Source organism: Scyliorhinus torazame, chromosome 5 (assembly GCF_047496885.1).
Source record: "Scyliorhinus torazame isolate Kashiwa2021f chromosome 5, sScyTor2.1, whole genome shotgun sequence".
Classification (NCBI taxonomy): domain Eukaryota; kingdom Metazoa; phylum Chordata; class Chondrichthyes; order Carcharhiniformes; family Scyliorhinidae; genus Scyliorhinus; species Scyliorhinus torazame.
In genome coordinates this window covers 123898260-123918800 of record NC_092711.1, presented here as the reverse complement: position 1 = coordinate 123918800, position 20541 = coordinate 123898260, and the positions used below count along the sequence as shown (strand labels likewise).

Sequence of the window (20541 nt, the reverse complement as noted above, 5' to 3'; positions counted from 1 at the left end):
CTGAGAGGCTAGGCCACTTATTACAAGACGACTGCTGTTTCTTACAGCTTTCACACTCATAGTGTGTGCAACAGTCTCACACTGTAAATGCTGCCCCCATTCTGTGTGTCCTTCCATCGCAGATTTGGGTTTGAATCTTGTTTCCACCTCTTCTTTGTATCCGGGCGGTAGTTGTTGAGAGCTGGCACAGACACAGCGGCTGGAATGGCCTCATACTGTGGTGTAATTATTCTCTCATTCGATGCTCACCTCACTCTGTGGCCAGGGAACCCTAGGCCTTTTCTCATTTAATCTCTCCTGACTTGCACCCTGTCAGAGCGCTTTCCTGTTGTTCTGTTTGCTCCCACCAGGATTTGACTTGGTTAAAACGTCCGACATTTCTAACCCGTCCCGGTTTTAATGAAAGGTGATGGTGAAAGACAAGCTTTGTTGTCCTGTCGACAAATTCCGCCTGACTCGCTGAGTTGTTCCAGTATTTTCCGCAGATGTTAGATCGACTTTCGATGGCAATAACAGCGTGCTTCTGTTACTTTCCCGGGGCTCGTTGGTCTAGGGGTATGACATTCACTTACCTCTATTGACTAATTCCAGTTGATTCAGGCAGCCCTCTGTATATTTCATTTTATTCAGTTCAACAACATCAGACTGTGTAATCTCTCTTCTCCCTCCACCATCTGTTTATTTCCATCAAGTTATTTTCATTCCTTCCATTGGTATGTTTTACCCTCAGCATTGCGCCCCTCCCCCCAGCCCATACCATCCTACTTGAGCAACCCTGTCGCCAATTGTTCGCTGACACACTGTTTTCTTTGTTCTGCTATTAACACATTCTGATCTCTTGAGGCGCCACTATCAGCAACTTTCTTAGCCTTGATTAGCCTCATTTACATTCCCTTTTTCTTTCTGTCCGAGACATTTTCGTCATTTTCCACCTATTGCTGACCACTCTATCGAGGCCCAATAGGGCACGCCAACCCCGCCCCATCCACATTAGTCTGAATCTGACCCCATTTCCAGTTCTCCAGCTTTGACAAAGAGTCACCCAGGCCCGGAACGACCGCTGCCATCTCGCTCCACAGAGGCTGTCAGTCCTGCTGAGATTGTCCAGTATGTTCTGTTTTTGTTTCAGAATGAAGCATCCGCAGTAAGTTGCATTTGTCGTTCATTTAGACATGTTTGAGATGGTGAATAAGTATGTTTATCTGCATTTGTAAATGCATGAAATTCTGTTGTGGATGAACTAGCTCCGAATATCCAAAATAGGAAGGTCCTTTTCTTCTCATTGCCTGTCGAAAATTCAGTGCTTGTGACTTAATGTGGAATTTATTTTAGTGGCTCATGAGAGTCTAAACCTGATAATCCTCGAACATACGAGATGGGGGAACAAAAGGACTTTGTGCAAACATTCCTCACACAACATGAGAAGCACTTGATGTTTCTACCTGGTATGGCCCCGGGGACCTTTCGCATGTTAGGGGAATGTGCTAACCACTACACTACAGAAACCGCTGGCGGTGCAGTAATCATTGGACTTGTGCAATGTTCAACCTCACTGTGTTGCTGCAGCTTCTCATGGTTCGTCTGAGAGGCCATGTCACTTATTACAAGAAGACAGCCGTTTCTTTAAAACCGATGTCTCAACTTATAAAACAATCAGGAATCGAACTTTACAGACCTGAAGATAAGTTATGTTTTGCTTGAAGTGGAAGTTAAATTGAGAATGCAGGGCTTTCGTAAATAACCACAACCAGACGGGTGCATGCATTTTGCTATTCCTCGTTGATGAAGACCAGTTACGAGATTGCGGCAATAGTCAGCAACAGACTAAACTGGAAGTTCGAGATGTTTCTGCCCGGTTTCGAACCGGGGACCTATCGCGTGTAAGTCGAATGTGATAACCACTACACTACAGAAACAGCTGGCAATCAACGGACGTGTACAATGTGCAACCTCACTGTGTTGCTGCAGATTCGCATGGTGAGGCTGAGAGGCTAGGCCACTTATTACAAGACGACTGCTGTTTCTTTCAAAAACAGATGTTTCAACATATAAAACCACGAGATGTAGAAATTAGATCGAACTTAACATGATCTGCGTTAACTTCACAGGGACGTGACCCAACTAATCCACAGAGCCAAAGTGGAGAATTGAACTGACTGGAGAGCTGCATCTTAACGCTGACCTCCCGGACCTCGGCCTCCTGAAATGTTCCAAAGAAGCTCAACAAACACTCGAGGAACAGCAGCGCATCTTTCCACTGGGCTCAATACAGCTTTCACACTCATAGTGTGTGCAACCGTCTCACACTGTAAATGCTGCCCCCATTCTGTGTGTACTACCATCGCAGATTTGGGTTTGAATCTTGTTTCCACTTCGTCTTTGTATCCGGGCGGTAGTTGCTGAGAGCTGGCACAGACACAGCGGCTGGAATGGCCTCATACTGTGGTGTAATTATTCTCCCATTCGATGCTCACCTCACTCTGTGGCCAGGGAACCCTAATCCTTGTCTCATTTAATCTCTCCTGACTTGCACCCTGTCAGAGCGCTTTCCTGTTATTCTGTTTGCTCCCACCGGGATTTGACTTGGTTAAAACGTCCGACATTTCTAACCCGTCCCGGTTTTAATGAAAAGTGATGGTGAAAGACGAGCTGTGTTGTCCTGTCGACAAATGCCGCCTGACTCGCTGAGTTGTTCCAGTATCTTCCGCAGATGTCGGATCAACTTTCGATACGAGAATTGAAGACGTTCTGCTCACTTTGCTCTGCATCAAGAATCAGCTGTCCCACCCAGTGAGTTAAAGCGCACGCCAAAAGTTCGAATTTCGAGCCAGCCAGGAGTCGAACCTGGAATCTCCTGATTCGTAGTCAGACGCGTTATCCATTGCGCCACTGGCCCAACCGGGTGAATGCATTTTGCTATTCCTTGTTGAGCCTCTGTGGCGCATTCGGCGGGATTCATTCACATTGGGTTTCCTTTGAGAAGCTGAGCTCACACAGCAGGGAACCAATACGTTCCCGAGACAATCAAGACATTTTCTAAAAGCTTGTCTATGTGTGGATATTCACTTACTTCTATTGACTTATTCCAGTAGATTCAGGCAGCTCTCTGTATGTTTCATTTTATTCAGTTCAACAACATCAGACTGTGTAACCTCTCTTCCCCCTCCACCATCTGCTTCTTCCCCCTCCACCATCTGTATCCATCATCTTATTTTAATTCCTTGCATTGATATGTTTTACCCTCAGCATTGCCCCCCTCCCCCAGCCCATACCATCCTACTTGAGCAATCTGATCCCTGTCGCCAATTGTTCGCTGACACACTGCTTACTTTCTGCGATTAACACATTCTGATCTCTTGAGGCGCCACTATCAGCACCTTGATTAGCCTCATTTACATTCCCTTTTTCTTTCTGTCCGAGACATTTTCGTCATTTTCCACCTATTGCTGACCACTCTATCGAGGCCCAATAGGGCACGCCAACCCCGCCCCATCCACATTAGTCTGAATCTGACCCCATTTCCAGTTCTCCAGCTTTGACAAAGAGTCACCCAGGCCCGGAACGACCGCTGCCATCTCGCTCCACAGAGGCTGTCAGTCCTGCTGAGATTGTCCAGTATGTTCTGTTTTTGTTTCAGAATGAAGCATCCGCAGTAAGTTGCATTTGTCGTTCATTTAGACATGTTTGAGATGGTGAATAAGTATGTTTATCTGCATTTGTAAATGCATGAAATTCTGTTGTGGATGAACTAGCTCCGAATATCCAAAATAGGAAGGTCCTTTTCTTCTCATTGCCTGTCGAAAATTCAGTGCTTGTGACGTAATGTGGAATTTATTTTAGTGGCTCATGAGAGTCTAAACCTCATAATCCTCGAACATACGAGATGGGGGAACAAAAGGACTTTGTGCAAACATTCCTCACACAACATGAGAAGCACTTGATGTTTCTACCCGGTATGGCCCCGGGGACCTTTCGCATGTTAGGGGAATGTGCTAACCACTACACTACAGAAACCGCTGGCGGTGCAGTAATCATTGGACTTGTGCAATGTTCAACCTCACTGTGTTGCTGCAGCTTCTCATGGTTCGTCTGAGAGGCCATGTCACTTATTACAAGAAGACAGCCGTTTCTTTAAAACCGATGTCTCAACTTATAAAACAATCAGGAATCGAACTTTACAGACCTGAAGATAAGTTATGTTTTGCTTGAAGTGGAAGTTAAATTGAGAATGCAGGGCTTTCGTAAATAACCACAACCTGACGGGTGCATGCATTTTGCTCTTCCTCGTTGATGAAGACCAGTTACGAGATTGCGGCAATAGTCAGCAACAGTCTAAACTGGAAGTTCGAGATGTTTCTGCCCGGTTTCGAACCGGCGACCTTTCGCGTGTAAGGCGAATGTGATAACCACTACACTACAGAAACAGCTGGCAATCAACGGACGTGTACAATGTGCAACCTCACTGTGTTGCTGCAGATTCGCATGGTGAGGCTGAGAGGCTAGGCCACTTATTACAAGTCGACTGCTGTTTCTTTCAAAAACAGATGTTTCAACATATAAAACCACGAGATGTAGAAATTAGATCGAACTTAACATGATCTGCGTTAACTTCACAGGGACGTGACCCATCTAATCTACAGAGCCAAAGTGGAGAATTGAACTGACTGGAGAGCTGCATCTTAACGCTGACCTTCCGGACCTCGGCCTCCTGAAATGTTCCAAAGAAGCTCAACAAACACTCGAGGAACAGCAGCGCATCTTTCCACTGGGCTCAATACAGCTTTCACACTCATAGTGTGTGCAACCGTCTCACACTGTAAATGCTGCCCCCATTCTGTGTGTACTACCATCGCAGATTTGGGTTTGAATCTTGTTTCCACTTCGTCTTTGTATCCGGGCGGTAGTTGCTGAGAGCTGGCACAGACACAGCGGCTGGAATGGCCTCATACTGTGGTGTAATTATTCTCTCATTCGATTCTCACCTCACTCTGTGGCCAGGGAACCCTTGGCCTTTTCTCATTTAATCTCTCCTGGCTTGCACCCTGTCAGAGCGCTTTCCTGTTGTTCTGTTTGCTCCCACCAGGATTTGACTTGGTTAAAACGTCCGACATTTCTAACCCGCCCCGGTTTTAATGAAAGGTGATGGTGAAAGACGTGCTTTGTTGTCCTGTCGACAAATGCCGCCTGACTCGCTGAGTTGTTCCAGTATCTTCCGCAGATGTCGGATCAACTTTCGATACGAGAATTGAAGACGTTCTGCTCACTTTGCTCTGCATCAAGAATCAGCTGTCCCACCCAGTGAGTTAAAGCGCACGCCAAAAGTTCGAATGCCGAGCCAGCCAGGAGTCGAACCTAGAATCTCCTGATTCGTAGTCAAACGCGTTATCCATTGCGCCACTGGCCCAGCCGGGTGCATGCATTTTGCTATTCCTTGTTGAGCCTCTGTGGCGCATTCGGCGGGATTCATTCACATTGGGTTTCCTTTGAGAAGCTGAGCTCACACAGCAGGGAACCAATACGTTCCCGAGACAATCAAGACATTTTCTAAAAGCTTGTCTATGTGTGGATATTCACTTACTTCTATTGACTTATTCCAGTAGATTCAGGCAGCTCTCTGTATGTTTCATTTTATTCAGTTCAACAACATCAGACTGTGTAACCTCTCTTCCCCCTCCACCATCTGCTTCTTCCCCCTCCACCATCTGTATCCATCATCTTATTTTAATTCCTTGCATTGATATGTTTTACCCTCAGCATTGCCCCCCTCCCCCAGCCCATACCATCCTACTTGAGCAATCTGATCCCTGTCGCCAATTGTTCGCTGACACACTGCTTACTTTCTGCGATTAACACATTCTGATCTCTTGAGGCGCCACTATCAGCACCTTGATTAGCCTCATTTACATTCCCTTTTTCTTTCTGTCCGAGACATTTTCGTCATTTTCCACCTATTGCTGACCACTCTATCGAGGCCCAATAGGGCACGCCAACCCCGCCCCATCCACATTAGTCTGAATCTGACCCCATTTCCAGTTCTCCAGCTTTGACAAAGAGTCACCCAGACCCGGACCGACCGCTGCCATCTCGCTCCACAGAGGCTGTCAGTCCTGCTGAGATTGTCCAGTATGTTCTGTTTTTGTTTCAGAATGAAGCATCCGCAGTAAGTTGCATTTGTCGTTCATTTAGACATGTTTGAGATGGTGAATAAGTATGTTTATCTGCATTTGTAAATGCATGAAATTCTGTTGTGGATGAACTAGCTCCGAATATCCAAAATAAGAAGGTCCTTTTCTTCTCATTGCCTGTCGAAAATTCAGTGCTTGTGACTTAATGTGGAATTTATTTTAGTGGCTCATGAGAGACTAATCCGCATAATCCTCGAACATACGAGATGGGGAACACAAGTACTTTGTGCAAACATTCCTCACACAACATGAGAAGCACTTGATGTTTCTACCCGGTATGGCCCCGGGGACCTTTCGCATGTTAGGGGAATGTGCTAACCACTACACTACAGAAACCGCTGGCGGTGCAGTAATCAATGGACTTGTGCAATGTTCAACCTCACTGAGTTGCTGCAGATTCTCATGGTTCGTCTGAGAGGCCATGTCACTTATTACAAGAAGACAGCCGTTTCTTTAAAACCGATGTCTCAACTTATAAAACAATCAGGAATCGAACTTTACAGACCTGAAGATAAGTTATGTTTTGCTTGAAGTGGAAGTTAAATTGAGAATGCAGGGCTTTCGTAAATAACCACAACCAGACGGGTGCATGCATTTTGCTATTCCTCGTTGATGAAGACCAGTTACGAGATTGCGGCAATAGTCAGCAACAGACTAAACTGGAAATACGAGATGTTTCTGCCCGGTTTCGAACCGGGGACCTTTCGCGTGTAAGGCGAATGTGATAACCACTGCACTACAGAAACAGCTGGCAATCAGTGGACGTGTACAATGTGAAACCTCACTGTGTTGCTGCAGATTCGCATGGTGAGGCTGAGAGGCTAGGCCACTTATTACAAGACGACTGCTGTTTCTTACAGCTTTCACACTCATAGTGTGTGCAACAGTCTCACACTGTAAATGCTGCCCCCATTCTGTGTGTCCTTCCATCGCAGATTTGGGTTTGAATCTTGTTTCCACTTCTTCTTTGTATCCGGGCGGTAGTTGTTGAGAGCTGGCACAGACACAGCGGCTGGAATGGCCTCATACTGTGGTGTAATTATTCTCTCATTCGATGCTCACCTCACTCTGTGGCCAGGGAACCCTAGGCCTTTTCTCATTTAATCTCTCCTGACTTGCACCCTGTCAGAGCGCTTTCCTGTTGTTCTGTTTGCTCCCACCAGGATTTGACTTGGTTAAAACGTCCGACATTTCTAACCCGTCCCGGTTTTAATGAAAGGTGATGGTGAAAGACAAGCTTTGTTGTCCTGTCGACAAATTCCGCCTGACTCGCTGAGTTGTTCCAGTATTTTCCGCAGATGTTAGATCGACTTTCGATGGCAATAACAGCGTGCTTCTGTTACTTTCCCGGGGCTCGTTGGTCTAGGGGTATGACATTCACTTACCTCTATTGACTAATTCCAGTTGATTCAGGCAGCCCTCTGTATATTTCATTTTATTCAGTTCAACAACATCAGACTGTGTAATCTCTCTTCTCCCTCCACCATCTGTTTATTTCCATCAAGTTATTTTCATTCCTTCCATTGGTATGTTTTACCCTCAGCATTGCGCCCCTCCCCCCAGCCCATACCATCCTACTTGAGCAACCCTGTCGCCAATTGTTCGCTGACACACTGTTTTCTTTGTTCTGCTATTAACACATTCTGATCTCTTGAGGCGCCACTATCAGCAACTTTCTTAGCCTTGATTAGCCTCATTTACATTCCCTTTTTCTTTCTGTCCGAGACATTTTCGTCATTTTCCACCTATTGCTGACCACTCTATCGAGGCCCAATAGGGCACGCCAACCCCGCCCCATCCACATTAGTCTGAATCTGACCCCATTTCCAGTTCTCCAGCTTTGACAAAGAGTCACCCAGGCCCGGAACGACCGCTGCCATCTCGCTCCACAGAGGCTGTCAGTCCTGCTGAGATTGTCCAGTATGTTCTGTTTTTGTTTCAGAATGAAGCATCCGCAGTAAGTTGCATTTGTCGTTCATTTAGACATGTTTGAGATGGTGAATAAGTATGTTTATCTGCATTTGTAAATGCATGAAATTCTGTTGTGGATGAACTAGCTCCGAATATCCAAAATAGGAAGGTCCTTTTCTTCTCATTGCCTGTCGAAAATTCAGTGCTTGTGACTTAATGTGGAATTTATTTTAGTGGCTCATGAGAGTCTAAACCTCATAATCCTCGAACATACGAGATGGGGGAACAAAAGGACTTTGTGCAAACATTCCTCACACAACATGAGAAGCACTTGATGTTTCTACCTGGTATGGCCCCGGGGACCTTTCGCATGTTAGGGGAATGTGCTAACCACTACACTACAGAAACCGCTGGCGGTGCAGTAATCATTGGACTTGTGCAATGTTCAACCTCACTGTGTTGCTGCAGCTTCTCATGGTTCGTCTGAGAGGCCATGTCACTTATTACAAGAAGACAGCCGTTTCTTTAAAACCGATGTCTCAACTTATAAAACAATCAGGAATCGAACTTTACAGACCTGAAGATAAGTTATGTTTTGCTTGAAGTGGAAGTTAAATTGAGAATGCAGGGCTTTCGTAAATAACCACAACCAGACGGGTGCATGCATTTTGCTATTCCTCGTTGATGAAGACCAGTTACGAGATTGCGGCAATAGTCAGCAACAGACTAAACTGGAAGTTCGAGATGTTTCTGCCCGGTTTCGAACCGGGGACCTATCGCGTGTAAGTCGAATGTGACAACCACTACACTACAGAAACAGCTGGCAATCAACGGACGTGTACAATGTGCAACCTCACTGTGTTGCTGCAGATTCGCATGGTGAGGCTGAGAGGCTAGGCCACTTATTACAAGACGGCTGCTGTTTCTTTCAAAAACAGATGTTTCAACATATAAAACCACGAGATGTAGAAATTAGATCGAACTTAACATGATCTGCGTTAACTTCACAGGGACGTGACCCAACTAATCCACAGAGCCAAAGTGGAGAATTGAACTGACTGGAGAGCTGCATCTTAACGCTGACCTCCCGGACCTCGGCCTCCTGAAATGTTCCAAAGAAGCTCAACAAACACTCGAGGAACAGCAGCGCATCTTTCCACTGGGCTCAATACAGCTTTCACACTCATAGTGTGTGCAACCGTCTCACACTGTAAATGCTGCCCCCATTCTGTGTGTACTACCATCGCAGATTTGGGTTTGAATCTTGTTTCCACTTCGTCTTTGTATCCGGGCGGTAGTTGCTGAGAGCTGGCACAGACACAGCGGCTGGAATGGCCTCATACTGTGGTGTAATTATTCTCCCATTCGATGCTCACCTCACTCTGTGGCCAGGGAACCCTAATCCTTGTCTCATTTAATCTCTCCTGACTTGCACCCTGTCAGAGCGCTTTCCTGTTATTCTGTTTGCTCCCACCGGGATTTGACTTGGTTAAAACGTCCGACATTTCTAACCCGTCCCGGTTTTAATGAAAAGTGATGGTGAAAGACGAGCTGTGTTGTCCTGTCGACAAATGCCGCCTGACTCGCTGAGTTGTTCCAGTATCTTCCGCAGATGTCGGATCAACTTTCGATACGAGAATTGAAGACGTTCTGCTCACTTTGCTCTGCATCAAGAATCAGCTGTCCCACCCAGTGAGTTAAAGCGCACGCCAAAAGTTCGAATTTCGAGCCAGCCAGGAGTCGAACCTGGAATCTCCTGATTCGTAGTCAGACGCGTTATCCATTGCGCCACTGGCCCAACCGGGTGAATGCATTTTGCTATTCCTTGTTGAGCCTCTGTGGCGCATTCGGCGGGATTCATTCACATTGGGTTTCCTTTGAGAAGCTGAGCTCACACAGCAGGGAACCAATACGTTCCCGAGACAATCAAGACATTTTCTAAAAGCTTGTCTATGTGTGGATATTCACTTACTTCTATTGACTTATTCCAGTAGATTCAGGCAGCTCTCTGTATGTTTCATTTTATTCAGTTCAACAACATCAGACTGTGTAACCTCTCTTCCCCCTCCACCATCTGCTTCTTCCCCCTCCACCATCTGTATCCATCATCTTATTTTAATTCCTTGCATTGATATGTTTTACCCTCAGCATTGCCCCCCTCCCCCAGCCCATACCATCCTACTTGAGCAATCTGATCCCTGTCGCCAATTGTTCGCTGACACACTGCTTACTTTCTGCGATTAACACATTCTGATCTCTTGAGGCGCCACTATCAGCACCTTGATTAGCCTCATTTACATTCCCTTTTTCTTTCTGTCCGAGACATTTTCGTCATTTTCCACCTATTGCTGACCACTCTATCGAGGCCCAATAGGGCACGCCAACCCCGCCCCATCCACATTAGTCTGAATCTGACCCCATTTCCAGTTCTCCAGCTTTGACAAAGAGTCACCCAGGCCCGGAACGACCGCTGCCATCTCGCTCCACAGAGGCTGTCAGTCCTGCTGAGATTGTCCAGTATGTTCTGTTTTTGTTTCAGAATGAAGCATCCGCAGTAAGTTGCATTTGTCGTTCATTTAGACATGTTTGAGATGGTGAATAAGTATGTTTATCTGCATTTGTAAATGCATGAAATTCTGTTGTGGATGAACTAGCTCCGAATATCCAAAATAGGAAGGTCCTTTTCTTCTCATTGCCTGTCGAAAATTCAGTGCTTGTGACGTAATGTGGAATTTATTTTAGTGGCTCATGAGAGTCTAAACCTCATAATCCTCGAACATACGAGATGGGGGAACAAAAGGACTTTGTGCAAACATTCCTCACACAACATGAGAAGCACTTGATGTTTCTACCCGGTATGGCCCCGGGGACCTTTCGCATGTTAGGGGAATGTGCTAACCACTACACTACAGAAACCGCTGGCGGTGCAGTAATCATTGGACTTGTGCAATGTTCAACCTCACTGTGTTGCTGCAGCTTCTCATGGTTCGTCTGAGAGGCCATGTCACTTATTACAAGAAGACAGCCGTTTCTTTAAAACCGATGTCTCAACTTATAAAACAATCAGGAATCGAACTTTACAGACCTGAAGATAAGTTATGTTTTGCTTGAAGTGGAAGTTAAATTGAGAATGCAGGGCTTTCGTAAATAACCACAACCTGACGGGTGCATGCATTTTGCTCTTCCTCGTTGATGAAGACCAGTTACGAGATTGCGGCAATAGTCAGCAACAGTCTAAACTGGAAGTTCGAGATGTTTCTGCCCGGTTTCGAACCGGCGACCTTTCGCGTGTAAGGCGAATGTGATAACCACTACACTACAGAAACAGCTGGCAATCAACGGACGTGTACAATGTGCAACCTCACTGTGTTGCTGCAGATTCGCATGGTGAGGCTGAGAGGCTAGGCCACTTATTACAAGTCGACTGCTGTTTCTTTCAAAAACAGATGTTTCAACATATAAAACCACGAGATGTAGAAATTAGATCGAACTTAACATGATCTGCGTTAACTTCACAGGGACGTGACCCATCTAATCTACAGAGCCAAAGTGGAGAATTGAACTGACTGGAGAGCTGCATCTTAACGCTGACCTTCCGGACCTCGGCCTCCTGAAATGTTCCAAAGAAGCTCAACAAACACTCGAGGAACAGCAGCGCATCTTTCCACTGGGCTCAATACAGCTTTCACACTCATAGTGTGTGCAACCGTCTCACACTGTAAATGCTGCCCCCATTCTGTGTGTACTACCATCGCAGATTTGGGTTTGAATCTTGTTTCCACTTCGTCTTTGTATCCGGGCGGTAGTTGCTGAGAGCTGGCACAGACACAGCGGCTGGAATGGCCTCATACTGTGGTGTAATTATTCTCTCATTCGATTCTCACCTCACTCTGTGGCCAGGGAACCCTTGGCCTTTTCTCATTTAATCTCTCCTGGCTTGCACCCTGTCAGAGCGCTTTCCTGTTGTTCTGTTTGCTCCCACCAGGATTTGACTTGGTTAAAACGTCCGACATTTCTAACCCGCCCCGGTTTTAATGAAAGGTGATGGTGAAAGACGTGCTTTGTTGTCCTGTCGACAAATGCCGCCTGACTCGCTGAGTTGTTCCAGTATCTTCCGCAGATGTCGGATCAACTTTCGATACGAGAATTGAAGACGTTCTGCTCACTTTGCTCTGCATCAAGAATCAGCTGTCCCACCCAGTGAGTTAAAGCGCACGCCAAAAGTTCGAATGCCGAGCCAGCCAGGAGTCGAACCTAGAATCTCCTGATTCGTAGTCAAACGCGTTATCCATTGCGCCACTGGCCCAGCCGGGTGCATGCATTTTGCTATTCCTTGTTGAGCCTCTGTGGCGCATTCGGCGGGATTCATTCACATTGGGTTTCCTTTGAGAAGCTGAGCTCACACAGCAGGGAACCAATACGTTCCCGAGACAATCAAGACATTTTCTAAAAGCTTGTCTATGTGTGGATATTCACTTACTTCTATTGACTTATTCCAGTAGATTCAGGCAGCTCTCTGTATGTTTCATTTTATTCAGTTCAACAACATCAGACTGTGTAACCTCTCTTCCCCCTCCACCATCTGCTTCTTCCCCCTCCACCATCTGTATCCATCATCTTATTTTAATTCCTTGCATTGATATGTTTTACCCTCAGCATTGCCCCCCTCCCCCAGCCCATACCATCCTACTTGAGCAATCTGATCCCTGTCGCCAATTGTTCGCTGACACACTGCTTACTTTCTGCGATTAACACATTCTGATCTCTTGAGGCGCCACTATCAGCACCTTGATTAGCCTCATTTACATTCCCTTTTTCTTTCTGTCCGAGACATTTTCGTCATTTTCCACCTATTGCTGACCACTCTATCGAGGCCCAATAGGGCACGCCAACCCCGCCCCATCCACATTAGTCTGAATCTGACCCCATTTCCAGTTCTCCAGCTTTGACAAAGAGTCACCCAGACCCGGACCGACCGCTGCCATCTCGCTCCACAGAGGCTGTCAGTCCTGCTGAGATTGTCCAGTATGTTCTGTTTTTGTTTCAGAATGAAGCATCCGCAGTAAGTTGCATTTGTCGTTCATTTAGACATGTTTGAGATGGTGAATAAGTATGTTTATCTGCATTTGTAAATGCATGAAATTCTGTTGTGGATGAACTAGCTCCGAATATCCAAAATAAGAAGGTCCTTTTCTTCTCATTGCCTGTCGAAAATTCAGTGCTTGTGACTTAATGTGGAATTTATTTTAGTGGCTCATGAGAGACTAATCCGCATAATCCTCGAACATACGAGATGGGGAACACAAGTACTTTGTGCAAACATTCCTCACACAACATGAGAAGCACTTGATGTTTCTACCCGGTATGGCCCCGGGGACCTTTCGCATGTTAGGGGAATGTGCTAACCACTACACTACAGAAACCGCTGGCGGTGCAGTAATCAATGGACTTGTGCAATGTTCAACCTCACTGAGTTGCTGCAGATTCTCATGGTTCGTCTGAGAGGCCATGTCACTTATTACAAGAAGACAGCCGTTTCTTTAAAACCGATGTCTCAACTTATAAAACAATCAGGAATCGAACTTTACAGACCTGAAGATAAGTTATGTTTTGCTTGAAGTGGAAGTTAAATTGAGAATGCAGGGCTTTCGTAAATAACCACAACCAGACGGGTGCATGCATTTTGCTATTCCTCGTTGATGAAGACCAGTTACGAGATTGCGGCAATAGTCAGCAACAGACTAAACTGGAAATACGAGATGTTTCTGCCCGGTTTCGAACCGGGGACCTTTCGCGTGTAAGGCGAATGTGATAACCACTGCACTACAGAAACAGCTGGCAATCAGTGGACGTGTATAATGTGAAACCTCACTGTGTTGCTGCAGATTCGCATGGTGAGGCTGAGAGGCTAGGCCACTTATTACAAGACGACTGCTGTTTCTTACAGCTTTCACACTCATAGTGTGTGCAACAGTCTCACACTGTAAATGCTGCCCCCATTCTGTGTGTCCTTCCATCGCAGATTTGGGTTTGAATCTTGTTTCCACTTCTTCTTTGTATCCGGGCGGTAGTTGTTGAGAGCTGGCACAGACACAGCGGCTGGAATGGCCTCATACTGTGGTGTAATTATTCTCTCATTCGATGCTCACCTCACTCTGTGGCCAGGGAACCCTAGGCCTTTTCTCATTTAATCTCTCCTGACTTGCACCCTGTCAGAGCGCTTTCCTGTTGTTCTGTTTGCTCCCACCAGGATTTGACTTGGTTAAAACGTCCGACATTTCTAACCCGTCCCGGTTTTAATGAAAGGTGATGGTGAAAGACAAGCTTTGTTGTCCTGTCGACAAATTCCGCCTGACTCGCTGAGTTGTTCCAGTATTTTCCGCAGATGTTAGATCGACTTTCGATGGCAAAAACAGCGTGCTTCTGTTACTTTCCCGGGGCTCGTTGGTCTAGGGGTATGACATTCACTTACCTCTATTGACTAATTCCAGTTGATTCAGGCAGCCCTCTGTATATTTCATTTTATTCAGTTCAACAACATCAGACTGTGTAATCTCTCTTCTCCCTCCACCATCTGTTTATTTCCATCAAGTTATTTTCATTCCTTCCATTGGTATGTTTTACCCTCAGCATTGCGCCCCTCCCCCCAGCCCATACCATCCTACTTGAGCAACCCTGTCGCCAATTGTTCGCTGACACACTGTTTTCTTTGTTCTGCTATTAACACATTCTGATCTCTTGAGGCGCCACTATCAGCAACTTTCTTAGCCTTGATTAGCCTCATTTACAGTCCCTTTTTCTTTCTGTCCGAGACATTTTCGTCATTTTCCACCTATTGCTGACCACTCTATCGAGGCCCAATAGGGCACGCCAACCCCGCCCCATCCACATTTGTCTGAATCTGACCCCATTTCCAGTTCTCCAGCTTTGACAAAGAGTCACCCAGGCCCGGAACGACCGCTGCCATCTCGCTCCACAGAGGCCGTCAGTCCTGCTGAGATTGTCCAGTATGTTCTGTTTTTGTTTCAGAATGAACCATCCGCAGTAAGTTGCATTTGTCGTTCATTTAGACATGTTTGAGATGGTGAATAAGTAGGTGTATCTGCATTAGTAAATGCATGAAATTCTGTTGTGGATGAACTAGCTCCGCATATCCAAAATAAGAAGGTCCTTTTCTTCTCATTGCCTGTCGAAAATTCAGTGCTTGTGACTTAATGTGGAATTTATTTTAGTGGTTTATGAGAGTCTAAACCTCATAATCCTCGAACATACGAGATGGGGGAACAAAAGTACTTTGTGCAAACATTCCTCACACAACATGAGAAGCACTTGATGTTTCTACCTGGTATGGCCCCGGGGACCTTTCGCATGTTAGGGGAATGTGCTAACCACTACACTACAGAAACCGCTGGCGGTGCAGTAATCATTGGACTTGTGCAATGTTCAACCTCACTGTGTTGCTGCAGCTTCTCATGGTTCGCCTGAGAGGCCATGTCACTTATTACAAGAAGACAGCCGTTTCTTTAAAACCGATGTCTCAACTTATAAAACAATCAGGAATCGAACTTTACAGACCTGAAGATAAGTTATGTTTTGCTTGAAGTGGAAGTTAAATTGAGAATGCAGGGCTTTCGTAAATAACCACAACCAGACGGGTGCATGCATTTTGCTATTCCTCGTTGATGAAGACCAGTTACGAGATTGCGGCAATAGTCAGCAACAGACTAAACTGGAAGTTCGAGATGTTTCTGCCCGGTTTCGAACCGGGGACTTTTCGCGTGTAAGTCGAATGTGATAACCACTACACTACAGAAACAGCTGGCAATCAACGGACGTGTACAATGTGCAACCTCACTGTGTTGCTGCAGATTCGCATGGTGAGGCTGAGAGGCTAGGCCACTTATTACAAGTCGACTGCTGTTTCTTTCAAAAACAGATGTTTAAACATATAAAACCACGAGTTGTAGAAATTAGATCGAACTTAACATGATCTGCGTTAACTTCACAGGGACGTGACCCATCTAATCTACAGAGCCAAAGTGGAGAATTGAACTGACTGGAGAGCTGCATCTTAACGCTGACCTTCCGGACCTCGGCCTCCTGAAATGTTCCAAAGAAGCTCAACAAACACTCGAGGAACAGCAGCGCATCTTTCCACTGGGCTCAATACAGCTTTCACACTCATAGTGTGTGCAACCGTCTCACACTGTAAATGCTGCCCCCATTCTGTGTGTACTACCATCGCAGATTTGGGTTTGAATCTTGTTTCCACTTCGTCTTTGTATCCGGGCGGTAGTTGCTGAGAGCTGGCACAGACACAGCGGCTGGAATGGCCTCATACTGTGGTGTAATTATTCTCTCATTCGATGCTCACCTCACTCTGTGGCCAGGGAACCCTAGGCCTTTTCTCATTTAATCTCTCCTGACTTGCACCCTGTCAGAGCGCTTTCCTGTTATTCTGTTTGCTCCCACCGGGATTTGACTTGTTTAAAACGTCCTACATTTCTAACCCGCCCCGGTTTTAATGAAAGGTGATGGTGAAAGACGTGCTTTGTTGTCCTGTCGACAAATCCCGCCTGACTCGCTGAGTTGTTCCAGTATCTTCCGCAGATGTCGGATCAACTTTCGATACGAGAATTGAAGACGTTCTGCTCACTTTGCTCTGCATCAAGAATCAGCTGTCCCACCCAGTGAGTTAAAGCACACGCCAAAAGTTCGAATTCCGAGCCAGCCAGGAGTCGAACCTAGAATCTCCTGATTCGTAGTCAGACGCGTTATCCATTGCGCCACTGGCCCAGCCGGGTGCATGCATTTTGCTATTCCTTGTTGAGCCTCTGTGGCGCATTCGGCGGGATTCATTCACATTGGGTTTCCTTTGAGAAGCTGAGCTCACACAGCAGGGAACCAATACGTTCCCGGGACAATCAAGACATTTTCTAAAAGCTTGTCTATGTGTGGATATTCACTTACTTCTATTGACTTATTCCAGTAGATTCAGGCAGCTCTCTGTATGTTTCATATTATTCAGTTCAACAACATCAGACTGTGTAACCTCTCTTCCCCCTCCACCATCTGCTTCTTCCCCCTCCACCATCTGTATCCATCATCTTATTTTAATTCCTTGCATTGATATGTTTTACCCTCAGCATTGCCCCCCTCCCCCAGCCCATACCATCCTACTTGAGCAATCTGATCCCTGTCGCCAATTGTTCGCTGACACACTGCTTACTTTCTGCGATTAACACATTCTGATCTCTTGAGGCGCCACTATCAGCACCTTGATTAGCCTCATTTACATTCCCTTTTTCTTTCTGTCCGAGACATTTTCGTCATTTTCCACCTATTGCTGACCACTCTATCGAGGCCCAATAGGTCACGCCAACCCCGCCCCATCCACATTAGTCTGAAACTGACCCCATTTCCAGTTCTCCAGCTTTGACAAAGAGTCACCCAGGCCCGGAACGACCGCTGCCATCTCGCTCCACAGAGGCTGTCAGTCCTGCTGAGATTGTCCAGTATGTTCTGTTTTTGTTTCAGAATGAAGCATCCGCAGTAAGTTGCATTTGTCGTTCATTTAGACATGTTTGAGATGGTGAATAAGTATGTTTATCTGCATTTGTAAATGCATAAAATTCTGTTGTGGATGAACTAGCTCCGAATATCCAAAATAGGAAGGTCCTTTTCTTCTCATTGCCTGTCGAAAATTCAGTGCTTGTTACTTAATGTGGAATTTATTTCAGTGGCTCATGAGAGACTAAACCTCATAATCCTCGAACATACGAGATGGGGGAACAAAAGTACTTTGTGCAAACATTCCTCACACAACATGAGAAGCACTTGATGTTTCTACCCGGTATGGCCCCGGGGACCTTTCGCATGTTAGGGGAATGTGCTAACCACTACACTACAGAAACCGCTGGCGGTGCAGTAATCAATGGACTTGTGCAATGTTCAACCTCACTGTGTTGCTGCAGCTTCTCATGGTTCGTCTGAGAGGCCATGTCACTTATTACAAGAAGACAGCCGTTTCTTTAAAACCGATGTCTCAACTTATAAAACAATCAGGAATCGAACTTTACAGACCTGAAGATAAGTTATGTTTTGCTTGAAGTGGAAGTTAAATTGAGAAGGCAGGGCTTTCGAAAATAACCACAACCAGACGGGTGCATGCATTTTGCTATTTCTCGTTGATGAAGACCAGTTACGAGATTGCGGCAATAGTCAGCAACAGACTAAACTGGAAATACGAGATGTTTCTGCCCGGTTTCGAACCGGGGACCTTTCGCGTGTTAGGCGAATGTGATAACCACTACACTACAGAAACAGCTGGCAATCAACGGACGTGTACAATGTGCAACCTCACTGTGTTGCTGCAGATTCGCATGGTGAGGCTGAGAGGCTAGGCCACTTATTACAAGACGGCTGCTGTTTCTTTCAAAAACAGATGTTTCAACATATAAAACCACGAGATGTAGAAATTAGATCGAACTTAACATGATCTGCGTTAACTTCACAGGGACGTGACCCAACTAATCCACAGAGCCAAAGTGGAGAATTGAACTGACTGGAGAGCTGCATCTTAACGCTGACCTCCCGGACCTCGGCCTCCTGAAATGTTCCAAAGAAGCTCAACAAACACTCGAGGAACAGCAGCGCATCTTTCCACTGGGCTCAATACAGCTTTCACACTCATAGTGTGTGCAACCGTCTCACACTGTAAATGCTGCCCCCATTCTGTGTGTACTACCATCGCAGATTTGGGTTTGAATCTTGTTTCCACTTCGTCTTTGTATCCGGGCGGTAGTTGCTGAGAGCTGGCACAGACACAGCGGCTGGAATGGCCTCATACTGTGGTGTAATTATTCTCCCATTCGATGCTCACCTCACTCTGTGGCCAGGGAACCCTAATCCTTGTCTCATTTAATCTCTCCTGACTTGCACCCTGTCAGAGCGCTTTCCTGTTATTCTGTTTGCTCCCACCGGGATTTGACTTGGTTAAAACGTCCGACATTTCTAACCCGTCCCGGTTTTAATGAAAAGTGATGGTGAAAGACGAGCTGTGTTGTCCTGTCGACAAATCCCGCCTGACTCGCTGAGTTGTTCCAGTATCTTCCGCAGATGTCGGATCAACTTTCGATACGAGAATTGAAGACGTTCTGCTCACTTTGCTCTGCATCAAGAATCAGCTGTCCCACCCAGTGAGTTAAAGCGCACGCCAAAAGTTCGAATTTCGAGCCAGCCAGGAGTCGAACCTGGAATCTCCTGATTCGTAGTCAGACGCGTTATCCATTGCGCCACTGGCCCAACCGGGTGAATGCATTTTGCTATTCCTTGTTGAGCCTCTGTGGCGCATTCGGCGGGATTCATTCACATTGGGTTTCCTTTGAGAAGCTGAGCTCACACAGCAGGGAACCAATACGTTCCCGAGACAATCAAGACATTTTCTAAAAGCTTGTCTATGTGTGGATATTCACTTACTTCTATTGACTTATTCCAGTAGATTCAGGCAGCTCTCTGTATGTTTCATTTTATTCAGTTCAACAACATCAGACTGTGTAACCTCTCTTCCCCCTCCACCATCTGCTTCTTCCCCCTCCACCATCTGTATCCATCATCTTATTTTAATTCCTTGCATTGATATGTTTTACCCTCAGCATTGCCCCCCTCCCCCAGCCCATACCATCCTACTTGAGCAATCTGATCCCTGTCGCCAATTGTTCGCTGACACACTGCTTACTTTCTGCGATTAACACATTCTGATCTCTTGAGGCGCCACTATCAGCACCTTGATTAGCCTCATTTACATTCCCTTTTTCTTTCTGTCCGAGACATTTTCGTCATTTTCCACCTATTGCTGACCACTCTATCGAGGCCCAATAGGGCACGCCAACCCCGCCCCATCCACATTAGTCTGAATCTGACCCCATTTCCAGTTCTCCAGCTTTGACAAAGAGTCACCCAGGCCCGGAACGACCGCTGCCATCTCGCTCCACAGAGGCTGTCAGTCCTGCTGAGATTGTCCAGTATGTTCTGTTTTTGTTTCAGAATGAAGCATCCGCAGTAAGTTGCATTTGTCGTTCATTTAGACATGTTTGAGATGGTGAATAAGTATGTTTATCTGCATTTGTAAATGCATGAAATTCTGTTGTGGATGAACTAGCTCCGAATATCCAAAATAGGAAGGTCCTTTTCTTCTCATTGCCTGTCGAAAATTCAGTGCTTGTGACGTAATGTGGAATTTATTTTAGTGGCTCATGAGAGTCTAAACCTCATAATCCTCGAACATACGAGATGGGGGAACAAAAGGACTTTGTGCAAACATTCCTCACACAACATGAGAAGCACTTGATGTTTCTACCCGGTATGGCCCCGGGGACCTTTCGCATGTTAGGGGAATGTGCTAACCACTACACTACAGAAACCGCTGGCGGTGCAGTAATCATTG

General features: G+C 46.0%; 13 non-coding genes across 13 annotated transcripts; all 13 read right to left on the bottom strand.

Annotated features, from left to right (window-relative positions):
• Window positions 1-1843: 1843 nt before the first annotated feature.
• trnav-uac (transfer RNA valine (anticodon UAC)) lies at window positions 1844-1916 on the bottom strand. The gene has a single exon. It is a non-coding gene; the product is annotated as a tRNA-Val (tRNA).
• A 907-nt stretch (window positions 1917-2823) lies between these two features.
• On the bottom strand, window positions 2824-2896 carry trnar-acg (transfer RNA arginine (anticodon ACG)). Its single transcript has one exon. It is a non-coding gene; the product is annotated as a tRNA-Arg (tRNA).
• Window positions 2897-4351: 1455 nt separating this feature from the next.
• Window positions 4352-4424, bottom strand: trnav-uac (transfer RNA valine (anticodon UAC)). The gene has a single exon. It is a non-coding gene; the product is annotated as a tRNA-Val (tRNA).
• A 907-nt stretch (window positions 4425-5331) lies between these two features.
• Window positions 5332-5404, bottom strand: trnar-acg (transfer RNA arginine (anticodon ACG)). The gene has a single exon. It is a non-coding gene; the product is annotated as a tRNA-Arg (tRNA).
• Window positions 5405-6858: 1454 nt separating this feature from the next.
• Window positions 6859-6931, bottom strand: trnav-uac (transfer RNA valine (anticodon UAC)). The gene has a single exon. It is a non-coding gene; the product is annotated as a tRNA-Val (tRNA).
• Window positions 6932-9821: 2890 nt separating this feature from the next.
• Window positions 9822-9894, bottom strand: trnar-acg (transfer RNA arginine (anticodon ACG)). Its single transcript has one exon. It is a non-coding gene; the product is annotated as a tRNA-Arg (tRNA).
• A 1455-nt stretch (window positions 9895-11349) lies between these two features.
• Window positions 11350-11422, bottom strand: trnav-uac (transfer RNA valine (anticodon UAC)). The gene has a single exon. It is a non-coding gene; the product is annotated as a tRNA-Val (tRNA).
• Window positions 11423-12329: 907 nt separating this feature from the next.
• trnar-acg (transfer RNA arginine (anticodon ACG)) lies at window positions 12330-12402 on the bottom strand. Its single transcript has one exon. It is a non-coding gene; the product is annotated as a tRNA-Arg (tRNA).
• Window positions 12403-13856: 1454 nt separating this feature from the next.
• On the bottom strand, window positions 13857-13929 carry trnav-uac (transfer RNA valine (anticodon UAC)). Its single transcript has one exon. It is a non-coding gene; the product is annotated as a tRNA-Val (tRNA).
• A 1910-nt stretch (window positions 13930-15839) lies between these two features.
• Window positions 15840-15912, bottom strand: trnav-uac (transfer RNA valine (anticodon UAC)). The gene has a single exon. It is a non-coding gene; the product is annotated as a tRNA-Val (tRNA).
• Window positions 15913-16819: 907 nt separating this feature from the next.
• Window positions 16820-16892, bottom strand: trnar-acg (transfer RNA arginine (anticodon ACG)). The gene has a single exon. It is a non-coding gene; the product is annotated as a tRNA-Arg (tRNA).
• A 1455-nt stretch (window positions 16893-18347) lies between these two features.
• trnav-aac (transfer RNA valine (anticodon AAC)) lies at window positions 18348-18420 on the bottom strand. The gene has a single exon. It is a non-coding gene; the product is annotated as a tRNA-Val (tRNA).
• A 907-nt stretch (window positions 18421-19327) lies between these two features.
• On the bottom strand, window positions 19328-19400 carry trnar-acg (transfer RNA arginine (anticodon ACG)). Its single transcript has one exon. It is a non-coding gene; the product is annotated as a tRNA-Arg (tRNA).
• Window positions 19401-20541: the final 1141 nt, after the last annotated feature.